The sequence below is a fragment of the Helicoverpa armigera genome, chromosome 5, assembly GCF_030705265.1.
Source record: "Helicoverpa armigera isolate CAAS_96S chromosome 5, ASM3070526v1, whole genome shotgun sequence".
NCBI lineage: Eukaryota > Metazoa > Arthropoda > Insecta > Lepidoptera > Noctuidae > Helicoverpa > Helicoverpa armigera.
Genome location: NC_087124.1, coordinates 3040011 through 3052456, shown reverse-complemented (window position 1 = coordinate 3052456; position 12446 = coordinate 3040011). Strand labels below are relative to the sequence as shown.

General features: G+C 36.9%; 1 protein-coding gene across 1 annotated transcript in view; it reads right to left on the bottom strand.

The window, feature by feature from the left end:
* Positions 1 to 12446, bottom strand: part of LOC110381883 (acetylcholinesterase) — a 48324-nt gene that overhangs the window by 13687 nt on the left and 22191 nt on the right. Inside the window, exon 2 of the mRNA XM_021342345.3 lies at positions 3173 to 3280. The gene's annotated coding sequence lies outside the window, so the exon portion shown is untranslated. The remainder of the gene's footprint in view (positions 1 to 3172; positions 3281 to 12446) is intronic.

Below are 12446 nucleotides of genomic sequence, written 5' to 3'. Positions count from 1 at the left end.
CGAGGACAAAATTACAACCGGCTGATGAGAGGCAGTCGGTGGCTTCATAAATTTATAAAATGGCATCTTCAGCGCGCCCGCGAATTGTGGCCGCGGAATATTTACTGCCGATTACATAGTTTAACGGCCGGTTAACTTGAACTTTAAATCGGCCGTTAACATGGGGGAATTTGTCTTGTCAAAAGTATGGTAATGTTTTACTTGTATGTCATGTGTTTTGAGAATTTTTAAGAAGTATTTGGGGTCTGTGCGAGGTCCGTTGGGATGTATGGTTTCCAACGACCTCTTTAGTCATTATTCGCTTGCGTTAACTATGATGTTGCAACTATAATATGGATAAAAATAACATATGCTGAATATTTCTTGTTCCGGGTTGGTTGGGTTTTCTACTCTTCAAAAAAAACCCCAATCAGATAGATAATTTGGACGATTAAAATATTACATCAGCTAATCACTTCAAAAAAGACATAATAGCTTGTTTCAAAATACATAAGATAAGGTATTTTTTACTCAAAACTGTGATTTATGAGTAATTTCTGATATTATTCTCATCAATCATGATAAGTTGTGTTACACAGGTGTATGATATAACTTACTTAGGCACCTAACCTGAAAATGAAAACAACTGTGATAACCTCAATAACATTAAGTAGCTTTAATTCCGCGAGATATAAAAGACATATTCATAGGTTATGTCTCGCGGAATGAACGCTAAAATATCTCCTAACATTTTATGTCATGGATTTTCGCAAAATACTGCTCGATTTAATTTATTTTGATCCAAGTTCTAACACCAAAAAATATTTAAGTAAACCGTATCAACTATCATCCATATACATAGACAAGCTACCAAAATGTTGGCAGAGGCACGATCATATCAAGAAAATAGGTTAAACTCAGTTTAAAGTTCCAGTTAATGGCGCGCGGTGTAATCCGGCTCTAATAACCGTACTAATGAGTTTTCATTCTTTCCTCATTTCCGCGGTCGAGAGTATTTCCGAGTCCCCGACTATCTGGGATAAACTGTGGAAATTGCTCTTCGAGGAAAAGAGACAGAATTCATCTTAGAATACTCACACATACTTCAGATTAAACAGTCGGCCGACAATTGACACAATGTATGGCATTTTTTTAAAGAAAATCTGGATCCAAATTCAAAATTTTCAATCGATCTGATACTGGCTGAATACCTGATTCTTGTTATGTTCGTACTACCATTCATCTTCATACAGATTTTTTAGCCCAAACTAACTATCGGCCGACTAAAAGTTTGCAGTGTGCTTGAAACATTTTGCATAAGGAGCAAGTAAGACGCCAAAAGGGTGGTAGATGGTTGAGATTCCTCAAATTCTAAAGTCTCCTTCCACTATTTGCGGTCTCCGAGTGTTTGTAAAATGGAATCTTTTATGTCATTCATTGTTAAAGTAGTTTCTGGATAGCTTTTCGCATCTTGAGCGCGAAATTGCTGTGAAATGTTTGCACTTTGAAATGGTGCATGGCCGTCCTTAGCTGGATTTAATATTCAACTGCTTCTGTAGTAGAACTATGCGATTTATCTGCATATTTTCTAGTAAAGCTTGGAACATAGAAATCACTGACTGCCGAAAGGCTAATGATGAAATCTGAAGTTATTGCGCACGTTATCAAAATTAATCAAATATAAGCGCGATGATTAATGTCCATTACTTCTTTGCCTGAAAATCATCAATCAATGTATATCATCGAAATCTACAGAGGTATCAAACGCTGCCGCAAAAGTAAAGAAAAAATCGATTTGTCTAATAGTTTGTTACCATTCAAGAAAACCACACATTATACCAAAGAATACTAAATCACAATAGTCTTTTCAAGCCGGGTGGTTTAATTCCAAGTTTCGTGACAAAATATACGGAGACATAGCCAACTTGTTATTAAAAACTTAGCCAGCGCTTTTTAAACATGAGACATGCCAAGCTGAGATAACGTAGCGTGAGCAAGAGCATGATTGTTAGTGCTGGGAAAAAACTATCGATGTTTTAGAAAAGTTTGTTTTCTGTGCCAAGAAACTTTTTTTGGAGCCATAAACATGTCATTAGTTTTCCATGTAAAATGAAATAATTTGTATATTGGTGGTTGCCTTTATACAGTATCGGTCTTTATAATGTACATTATCGAAATGAAGGAATCTACCTATGCTTAATTTTATCCACAGCAAAAATATTAAAAGTACTTTTAAACAAAATTTTATTGTTGTGGAATTTAAAATTGAAGTGTTTCCTTTTGTGACTGTTTTTTAACTTTTGAAATTAACCTATCGCGATAAAACAAACTTCAAATGAAATTGGCGTAGATAATTCTTTTCCGAAATGACTTCGACAAGCATAGTAAATCTACACAGAATCTTAGATAATTTCAGATTTTTTTCACTTTAAAAATCTATCGACACGTGGTCCCCACACTGCGCTGAAGTCCATAAAGTCCCCGCACGCTTGCCTCCGTGCCAGCACATACAAACGACTTAATTATATTCTTCTCTGCCCATCCCGCGACAAACATCATGTTACCCTAATATGTTATACAAGTTCTACACGAACTACAGTTGCTGCAGTATATCGGTAGCGCATTTTTACGTTATTTTTCAAGTCCCGGTGTTTTACCTCCCGATATCGTAAAGGGTACATTTGTCAAGGCTAAATAACTGTAAAATAATATTCTGCCCTTTGCAATTGTTGCTAATTTGTTCGAACTTAATGCTGAAAATGTGAAATTTAATGAACAGTGAACCGAACTCTGATATCAGATACAGATTTTGTCTGTAAGTCCCTACAGATTAATATCTACCGCTATAGGTTAGCAGCGGTGAGGGAGTTTCAAGCTCTTACTGACTAAAACCCATCATGTTCTTTCGTAGGCCTTTTATATACCAGGTCCGCGATAACCCTTTCGAACAATCCTGCAGCCGCAGCAGGCCTGGGCCTGCCATAAGGAAGGCAGTCACCGGTGGGGGACTGGACGCCATGGATTCCAGACCCCCACTCAGGCGAGGTCGGAGTTCCGCTGGGCCTTTTTAGTGGGTATACTGGAAACGGTATGTACAGGGGAGTCCCACATACCCCTCTCCTGTCCCCCGACAGGAAGGGAAGACCTGCTGGGCCCCGCACATCAATAGACAGAGCTCAAAAGGTAGGTTAACCTGTGTGAAATATTGATGCAGCTGGCACTATCTCCGGGTCGCCATGACCGCGTGCAGCGGCGCGTGAGCAGCCTGCCGGACACCACTTCACATCCTATTCGTCACCACCTGAAACAAAATAGAGTATATTAAGTCATTATCATCATCATCATCTCAGCCATAGGACGTCCACTGCTGAACATAGGCCTTCCCCTTAGATCTCCACAGATACCTGTTGGAGGCGACCTGCATCCAGCGTCTTCCTCCTGTATATTAAGTATTATCATATTTTAGCTTGCGGTTTTGCCCACAGGTAAGCTGCATAAGGTAGAACTAAGCTGACCAAAACGTAGTTGGGAAAAGTCGCGGGTAACATCATCTGCCTAAGACGATGTTGGCCGCGATTTTACGGGCGGGTACCAAACAATTTTTCAGAATTTGCTATTCTATAAGCTATCTATCTTTTAAGCTTTATTTGTATTTATACGCCAGACCACGGGACTACAGACTTTTGGAAGGCGAACGTCGAGCCGGCGCCAAAAAGCTGAAGCCATTTGAGACAACTTTAATGAAATTGTGACACACAAGCTTTTATTACGTTTCATACAAATCTGTTCAATAGTTCGGGTTTACTTCAGTAAGTTTAACAAATACAGTAAACAACCACCCATCCGAACTTTTTGAAATTCTTTCCTCAGTAATGTTCATTAAATAAGTAGCTGGCGTGAACATAAATACAGGATACTAAAATACTATAGATTTCCACTAACCAAATAACCTACACAATCAAATCCACACCAACCTACAGCCATAAACCTACCCTACAAACAAAACGGACCACGAACAAGAAAATAAATCAACAGCAAAAGTACAATGATACACAACGAGCGTTTGTTCAGTACAGGTACAGTCGCGTCCAGCGAGCAATCAGTTAAGTGCTTTAAGATTGAGGGCGTACCTGTTACTATGGAATACGGGTTACGGGGCGAGGTATTATATAGGTACCTACCCGCTACTAGGTATAGCGTTTCCCAAGGGTAGGTAGGGTTAGGTAATCAGGTATGTCGTGATTTGACACTGGATATGTGCGTTTTTGCCGTAGAAATAAAATTTGGATGTTCTTTTTTGCAGAATTTTTCTGCAAAATCATTGTTTTTAAATCTTAATGCGTATTTTCGTAGACTTTTAGCTACATAAACAAAAGTAGATAAAGATAACACGTTATCTTTTAATCAACTTGACACATTAACATAAATATCGAAACAGCGCCATCTATTGTTTTACCTCGAAATTAACATGAACGGATCCATTATTCAGCTTTAATGGAACATAAAATCGAGATCTGAAAGCACATCGATTCTACAAATTCCATGCTCTTTCAGCACTTAACAGTTGAAAGCATTGTAAAGAGCCCTCTTGAGGAGTGGCACTTGACTCTAAAACGCCAGAAAAGCTTTTAAACAAGAAACCCTAGCGCTCTACTAGTAGTAGTATTATGGATAGCATTGGCTTCATCTTTCACTCACATACCAGATTTTTCATCGAATATCTTCAAATAGATTTAAAAATAGGCTAGATTTAAAAATACTGCATCAATCTAGTTAAAACGCAACAAAATCTATTCTATGCAAAACCGATGACGATAAATCTATGGGTACAAATAAAACTACTTGAAACTAGAGAGATTTGTGTTGTACGTAATACATAACTGGAAAAGATTTTTTATCGCCGTGAAAAATCACTCGTGATGGGAACACATGTAAAAATTTAATTACGTATCGTTCAAGAAAACCTAGACAACCTTTATGTAATTTTCCAAAAATATATTATAGACTGAATAAAAAAAATAGTTTTGATTTTTTTGCAAAGAGGGAAATACATGTAATACTTAGACCCATGGAGAGCTAGCATAGCATTTGAAATTTAGACGGACGAATGCGGAAAATGGGTCTTACCGTGAAAACATACGGGGTTACACTATGTTATCTATGCGCTATATTAACGAAAAATGGTAAATTTTATAAGTATAAAAAAACAAGAATGGTTCTGTTAATTTCTTTTTTAAATAAGCATATTGTTTTAAATAAATATTTTAAATGGGTGCACTTCTGGATAACAGACATAAGGATCCATTTTTTAACGCCCATTTTTAGTTAAAGTTTTCTTTTTTATGTACACATAAATTGAGTGTATGTTAATATTTTAACATTAACTGTGTTGTTATATGTTCTTTTTGTAAGTCTAGCTATCACTTCATACTATATATGCATTTTCCGCACCAAAGTTTTTTTTGTGTACTGCTGCCACAAAATGACCGCAGCGTTTTTGTTCGAAATTCAGGCCCGTGTGGCTTAATCCACTGGAGTGCAATTTGTCCAAGCCAACCGGTCGAGTACCCTCGCCGTTGAAACTAAACTGAACTTCTAGTTTTGTAAACCAACTGACTCCATTTTTTTTCCTCGAACATTTTTTAACTAGCTCGAAAGTACTCGGGTGATGAAAATATTCCGCTGCCTTTTACAGCTGTGGAAATAGGCGCTGGATTTTTGTGAAAATGTAGGTAGGTATTTTCTTTTTTTTTTGTTTGAACATGCATTTAATTTTGTATGCATAAAAAGTTTGATATAAATGACCTCAATTTACAATTGCTAAAAAATCGCGACCCACTTGAGAACCCTCTTTCTTTTCGGAAGTCGGTTAAAAACCAAGTTAAACATACCTAATATCGTACACCATTTTTATTTGGACAAGAAAAAAAATATAGCATGCGAAAAAAAACTTTGACTAACTTATCTACCCATACCCTGATTACCACTTAACAATTGCCTATTTCTTTTTTTAATCTGTTCACTTTTAACGAATCTTTTCCCACAGATATTGTTCTAAAGCCCAACAAAATGTAGGTACCGTAGCTGGAAGTTCGCGGCCTTGTGCCGGTTCAAGGATGTTAGGCTCAAGGACGCTCTCGTTCGTGACCACACACTATCGCGAATGTTTGCTTTCTGCCAATGTACGCAGACTTGTGTGGCTCGTTTTTATTGTTGCTATGTTAATCTTTTAATTTTTTTGTGAGTAAAATTGTGTAACTAATTAGGTATATTTAGTTACACAATTGTACATAAGATACGTGTAATTTTTCAGTAATTAAGTCTCATCCAGTAACACCATTTTCTTCTAACCGTTTTGTCTTTGTATAACGTTGTTTCAAAAAACATTTCGCACCTAAAAACCATCAGCCTGTATACACCCCATAACATAACCTAACACTCTGTATAACATGACGTATCACAAAGGTATCAGAGTGTATAATGCGACATTTATCCCTGAACACACGAGCGATAAAGTTCTGAGCTATTGATTTTCAGCCGCGCCTCCCGGCGAACAAATACGGACTTTTTGCTTAACTGTAAGACATCGGATGTTGACTTTGGCCTTCAGGTAAAATCTACGCATACGAATCTTTGCGATGACGTCACAATTCTGGGGGAAAATGCTGATTTTTCTGGATTATTCTTTTACGGTGATGTTCAGTTGTTTCTGCTGTTGAGAAAAGCAGTACTGTTAGGTCACCTATTAGATTATTAAAACAAAACACTGTCACGACTGATTATTCCCACAATTGGCGAATATAATGGCACTATCGACCACATACCCAGAAAGCTTAAGTTTCACATAAAATACTTTCAATTACTAAGATAATACGGTTCCTTAATCCTCTTGTGATAACTATACCAACAGAGCATTTGGTATGGCAAGTTCCATTAAAGTTGTATGCGTTAATACCTCATTTAATATTAATATAGCGTTCCACACATTGTCACTGCTCATATTATGACAGTCGACGTAAATCTATATTTGCCATGGAGAATAAAATGACTAACAGAGATGCCATAACGGAAAATCTCCAAAGAAAGTAACGCACCAAAATACGGGTGTGCGAGGGACAAAAAATATTACTGTCTTCGCCCTTATACGCCTTCTTTGGACCCGCCCATTTTTTGCAATAGGTACCAAAAACCATGTCTCAAAAAATTAGAACTCTTAATTCACTCGTAACTTTTCGTTTCGGTCACACCCATCGTATGTATTTGACCTAAATGAAGGTGTCTGGCCTACCTGCATTATGCCATCTCCGCTCATTTTTCCTTACTCCGTAATATTTTCCTATAGAAAACTAAAGCTCATCAATTATTAGTTAGCGATTATAGTCAAAGTGATTGATGACCATTTAATGATCGATACTATTGATATTATATCATGATTGTACTGTTGCTAATGATGGCAACTTGCTTTGAGGTAGGATTAGTGTAATCCAAGCAATAAATTGCTTGCAATCCTTGTTTACGGGAACTGTATGTATTAACATATCCCACCCAAAACAAAAATGTGAAAGACTGCCAAGTTCGATAATATGGGAATGCTTCGCCTATAAAAGAAGTGAGATCTGAATAAGTACCAAGTTCCATACACATACCTCAGTAAAAAATTGTTACTTTTTAATGATGTTACTTGGCAAGTTTTCACACCTACTAATCGCAATGAATCAAGTATTTAATTTTCTATTAAAACTTGCCAAGTAACATCATTAAAAAGTAACTATTTTTTACTGAGGTATGTGTATGGAACTTGGTACTTATTCAGATCTCACTTCTTTTATAGGCGAAGCATTCCCATATTATCGAACTTGGCAGTCTTTCACATTTTTGTTTTGGGTGGGATTTCATTTATTTTTGTAAGGTTATTTATTTTATTTTTTTCTTATGATTAAGTTAGTTAAGGAAATGTCTCATTTATACTAAATTTCAGATTTTTGAATATGCACTATGCTTCTTACAAAGAAATGAACTAGAGTAACTAAATGGACTAGATTTACCAACTGACTGACATGACATGTTATCATATATTATGTTCGTGGATCAAAGATACACATTCGTTATTTTCGAAAGTGACTCACACTTGGCCGTTTTGAGATTTTTACTTTACTTTGACTAAATACAAACCTTTGTAACGAATTTCAGATCGGTACGACCATTCGAAGATATATTATATAAATATAGATAAATTTAGTTCGTTTCAGTTCCTTAGGGGTATAAATTTACACCTTCATTATTTTGAAACCGACTCACACTTGGCCATTTTCAGATTTTTCCCTTTACCTTGACATAAAGACCTACCTCCATGCCAAATTTCAAGTCAATACGACCATTGGAAGTGGTCTAGGTTTTTGATGAGTGAGTCAGTCAGTGAGTGTATAGTAAAAATAGCGATTTTCTGACGTCAATATCTCAAGACCTACAATAGGTATATTAATGAAATTTTGTATTTTAGATAAGTGAGGGGGTCTCAACAGATACTAGAAATTTGATATGCGTAAATAAAATAGATTTTGAGTTATAGGGGGGTCGAATTTGGCCCGAAATGGTTCGTGTAATATAACCCACGGCCGGTGTGTCGCTTTTTTTGCTCGAACTTGGCGGACACACTGCCGTGTGTCTAGATGATGGAGACGAACAATTGGGACCCGATACGCTATTATTGCTAGATCGGCCTGAATATTTACAATACTAAATGTTAGAAAGTTAGATTTTAGGTGTTTTTTTTTTTGAAAATTTACTATTGCTCAGGGTTGAGGGGTTCAGATAGGCAGGTGCTGTATGTGGCACACTGGCACTCAGCTGGTTTGGTTAGAAAAGAAGCAGAGCCAAAACATTTAAGAAAAGACTAGGCAAGTGATAGTAATAATTACTGCAAACAGCCAGAAATCATTATAGCTATGGAAAGAGCACCAAGTACTTTCTAACTCAACAAAACAGCACGGTTCAATCCACTATTTTTCCCTCCAGCACTAACAAGGCACTAAATAAAAAAATAAAAAGCAAGTTATTACACAGGAAATTAAGGCGTCGTAGCTTTTAAGCGATTTCTTAGTGATTTACTAGACTCCGCAGCTTAGCCGGGTGTTTACCTAAGTTTCCTGATCGAAGGAGGTTGCGCCAGTTAAGAGCTGCAAAGAGGTTTCTCAATTTACTTTCTCTTTTTTCTTTTTCTATGCTGCCAGTATTAAATTGCTGTCGAACCGTCGCTGGAGTGGATGGTAGTTTTAATTGAGGGATTTTTATGTAATCAGAAGGTATATTTAAAGTCTCAAAACTATGGTAGCTTATAGTTATATCAATGTCATGTCCCTAGCCTTTTTCCAACTACGTGGGTGTCGGCTACCAGTCTAATCAGATACAGCTGAGTACTAGTGCTTTACAAGGAGCGACTGCCTAGCGACCTCCTCAACCAAGTTACTTGGGCAACCCTAATACCCCTTGGTAAGAATTGTTGTCAGACTTTCTGGCTTCTGACCATCCATGACTAGCTTATAATTATACATCGTATCCAATTTGTTCTATTTTCTACTGTTACCCACCAAAAAATATTCTTCACTTTCGAATTCAAACAGTGTAACAATACTTAGGTAACCACAATTTACCTAGAAACCTATTTTCGCGGCCCACCAACCTCTGCAGTTCTATTGTGTCACCGTGAACCTACACTTCATCAGGGGCAAAAAACAAAAGATAAAGCCTTAATATATTCAGTGGAACGCCACCCTAAGCACGCGACCTATTGGGGGCTAACGAAGTAAACTGAGCGACGGTTGGAAATGAGCCCCACTGATTTGATAAGGAACGAAGGTTCTAGATCTTTTAAAAAGTGATATGAAGGTCAGGCTTGTAGATTAAGGGGAATATTGGATACAAAAAATAAGGAGCTAATGAGTTGATTGGTAAATTTTAACATATGCAGTAAATAATGTATCTTAAGGGTCCCGATAACACATGAATAGTTAAGATATTTAACAGTTTGTGTACACAGTTGATTATACAATAATAGATCAATGAAGTACAGAGGCACCGCTGATTTCTTAAGAAATCTTAGCGGGCATATTGGCTATAGGAGAGTTAGAATAAAAAGAGATATAGACGAACTCAAACTAACTGCAGATACGTATGAAATCCATATTTGTCCTCGGAAAGCAAATATTCTAAAAAGGGGTTTTAAATAATCTTTAAATTTCAACACAAAAAGTTTTGTAGAAACATACCCATAAAAATACATAGTACATTTTCGTTGCCAAGACGATGTTCAGTGTTCAGCACAACAGATAATACGGCTAGAGATATTTGTACAACCCTCGATGTTTGTGCTACTGAACCAACTGAATAATATATACTATCCCCGTCACAGGGAATGCTAAAACGTAGACCCAACATTCGTATTCGAGGTTACTAATAATCTTTATTTTGCACGAATAATACTGGCCGAAAATACGTAGAAGACCGAATTGCGATCGTTTTTTGTTTAGGCGCCATATTAGCCGTACCTATACAGAAGTTGTTATGCGATTAATCCCCTGTGTATTTTCCATTAACTGCATTCAACAATATAAGTCTCTAGATACTAATAAATCATGTTTTTTTCATAAACACTCTATAGAGTTCCACGATATCGTGAAAAGTTACGTTCGTGTTCCGTCCGATCTAATTTGAATCCCTGAGGACGAATCGTCCTTTCACTACCTATGTGAAAGAACGCTCCATTTTCGATGGAATGATTTGCTCGCTCCTTTTTTTTTCTTCTTTTTTGCGACTTGGTATTGACGAATTCAGTGTATTAAAATGCTTTTACACTATATTACAAACAGTCAAATTGAGGTATGTCTTTTAAAATATTCTTTCAAGAAATATGTAAGAAAGGACTTTAATGAAACTTGGCAGTGTTATAGTTACACATTTTTTTTATTGTAATAATCTAATTCTTTTAAGCAGATACGATGATACAGCATGATGTTCCCTCAGTGAGCCGTTGTCTATATCTATTATCAATCATAAAAAAAATATATAACAATTCAATACTTCTGTTTACAATATACCTTCATTTCCTCCCTTCCTAGAGCAGCCCAGAGGGGCTTCTCAGACGCCAACCATGGGGCGTTACAGGAAAAAACAACATGAAATTACAAATCAAAGTTGTTGGAGATCATTCGAGATAGTTGAGCGGAACGGAGCGAGGAATGAGTGCGCCACACCCCTCGGCGGCAATCGAAAAGTTTTTATAGCCGCAACCGTAGAAAAACATCTTATCAACACGCCCTGAGGTTCAGTACAGGCGACAAAAGAAGTGTTATGGCGAAAATTGGGGGATTTTCGTTTGTTTATCTGTTGCTAATAAACTGTATTAACAAAAGGCAATGTGAAATTTAAATATTCTAAGCTGTAAAATATACATTCTTGTAGCCGTTAGAGGTTATTTATATATCTTTGACAGTGTCTACGGGTAGTCAGCAGCCAGAAAGTCAGTCATCCCATCTCACCAATTTGCTAATTGCCCGTATAAGGAGGTTGAAGAGGTCAGATTGGCAGTCAGTCGTTCCATGCAAAACACACACTCTCAATTACTTCCTGGACTGGAAATCACCACCACCAACCTACTTGGGAAAACGTTGATCACGAATCATCATCCACAAAAAGGCCTAAATGAAACAACTTGGACCTTGCAAAAAACTAAGTATTTTGTAGTCGTCTCTACCTCGTAATAAAGTAGTGGAGCGCTTCCGAGGCGGAGTAGTGAGGCCGCGCCACCCTCTCACTAAATGTTACACTAACCTGATAACTGAGCACTGGTAGTGAACTTATTTTGCTGCAAGAAGACTTATTTTATTGAGGAAATTGTCTGTTTTGGCCTATTGATAATGATATGATAAGAAAATGAAAACTAAAGGCAGGTTGTCACTTGAAAATCGTAGATGAAAAACCACCTTATTGGTTTCAATTGCAAAGAAAGACGTCTATAAAAAGTCTACCAAGAGTTTGTTTGAATGCGGTAGTCTCAGGAACTACGGAATTGATTTTCAAAATTCTTTCAGTGACAGATAACCTGATTATCAAGGAAGACTACTACTGATCAAATTGTGCGGAATAGTGCCCATGGGACGTGAGTAAAACCGCTGGCAAAAACCAATGGAACTGATCAATTCTTCTAAAATATAACAAGAAGATTTATACCTATAGTATTTATTTGATCTACGTAACAAGTTAAATCAATACAGATTATTGCTGATGCATAGATCGCATGTGGCAAATCTTTAATACCGTAATAATATTTTTACGAGCAATAACTTCCGCGTTTTCATATAAAGGTATTTCTATTAGGTATTATATGAGAGACTGTGTCACTTGTTTGTCTGCTTATTTCATTAAAAGCGGTACTCCGCGGGGTACATACGTCACTGTAGAACCACTTCTCG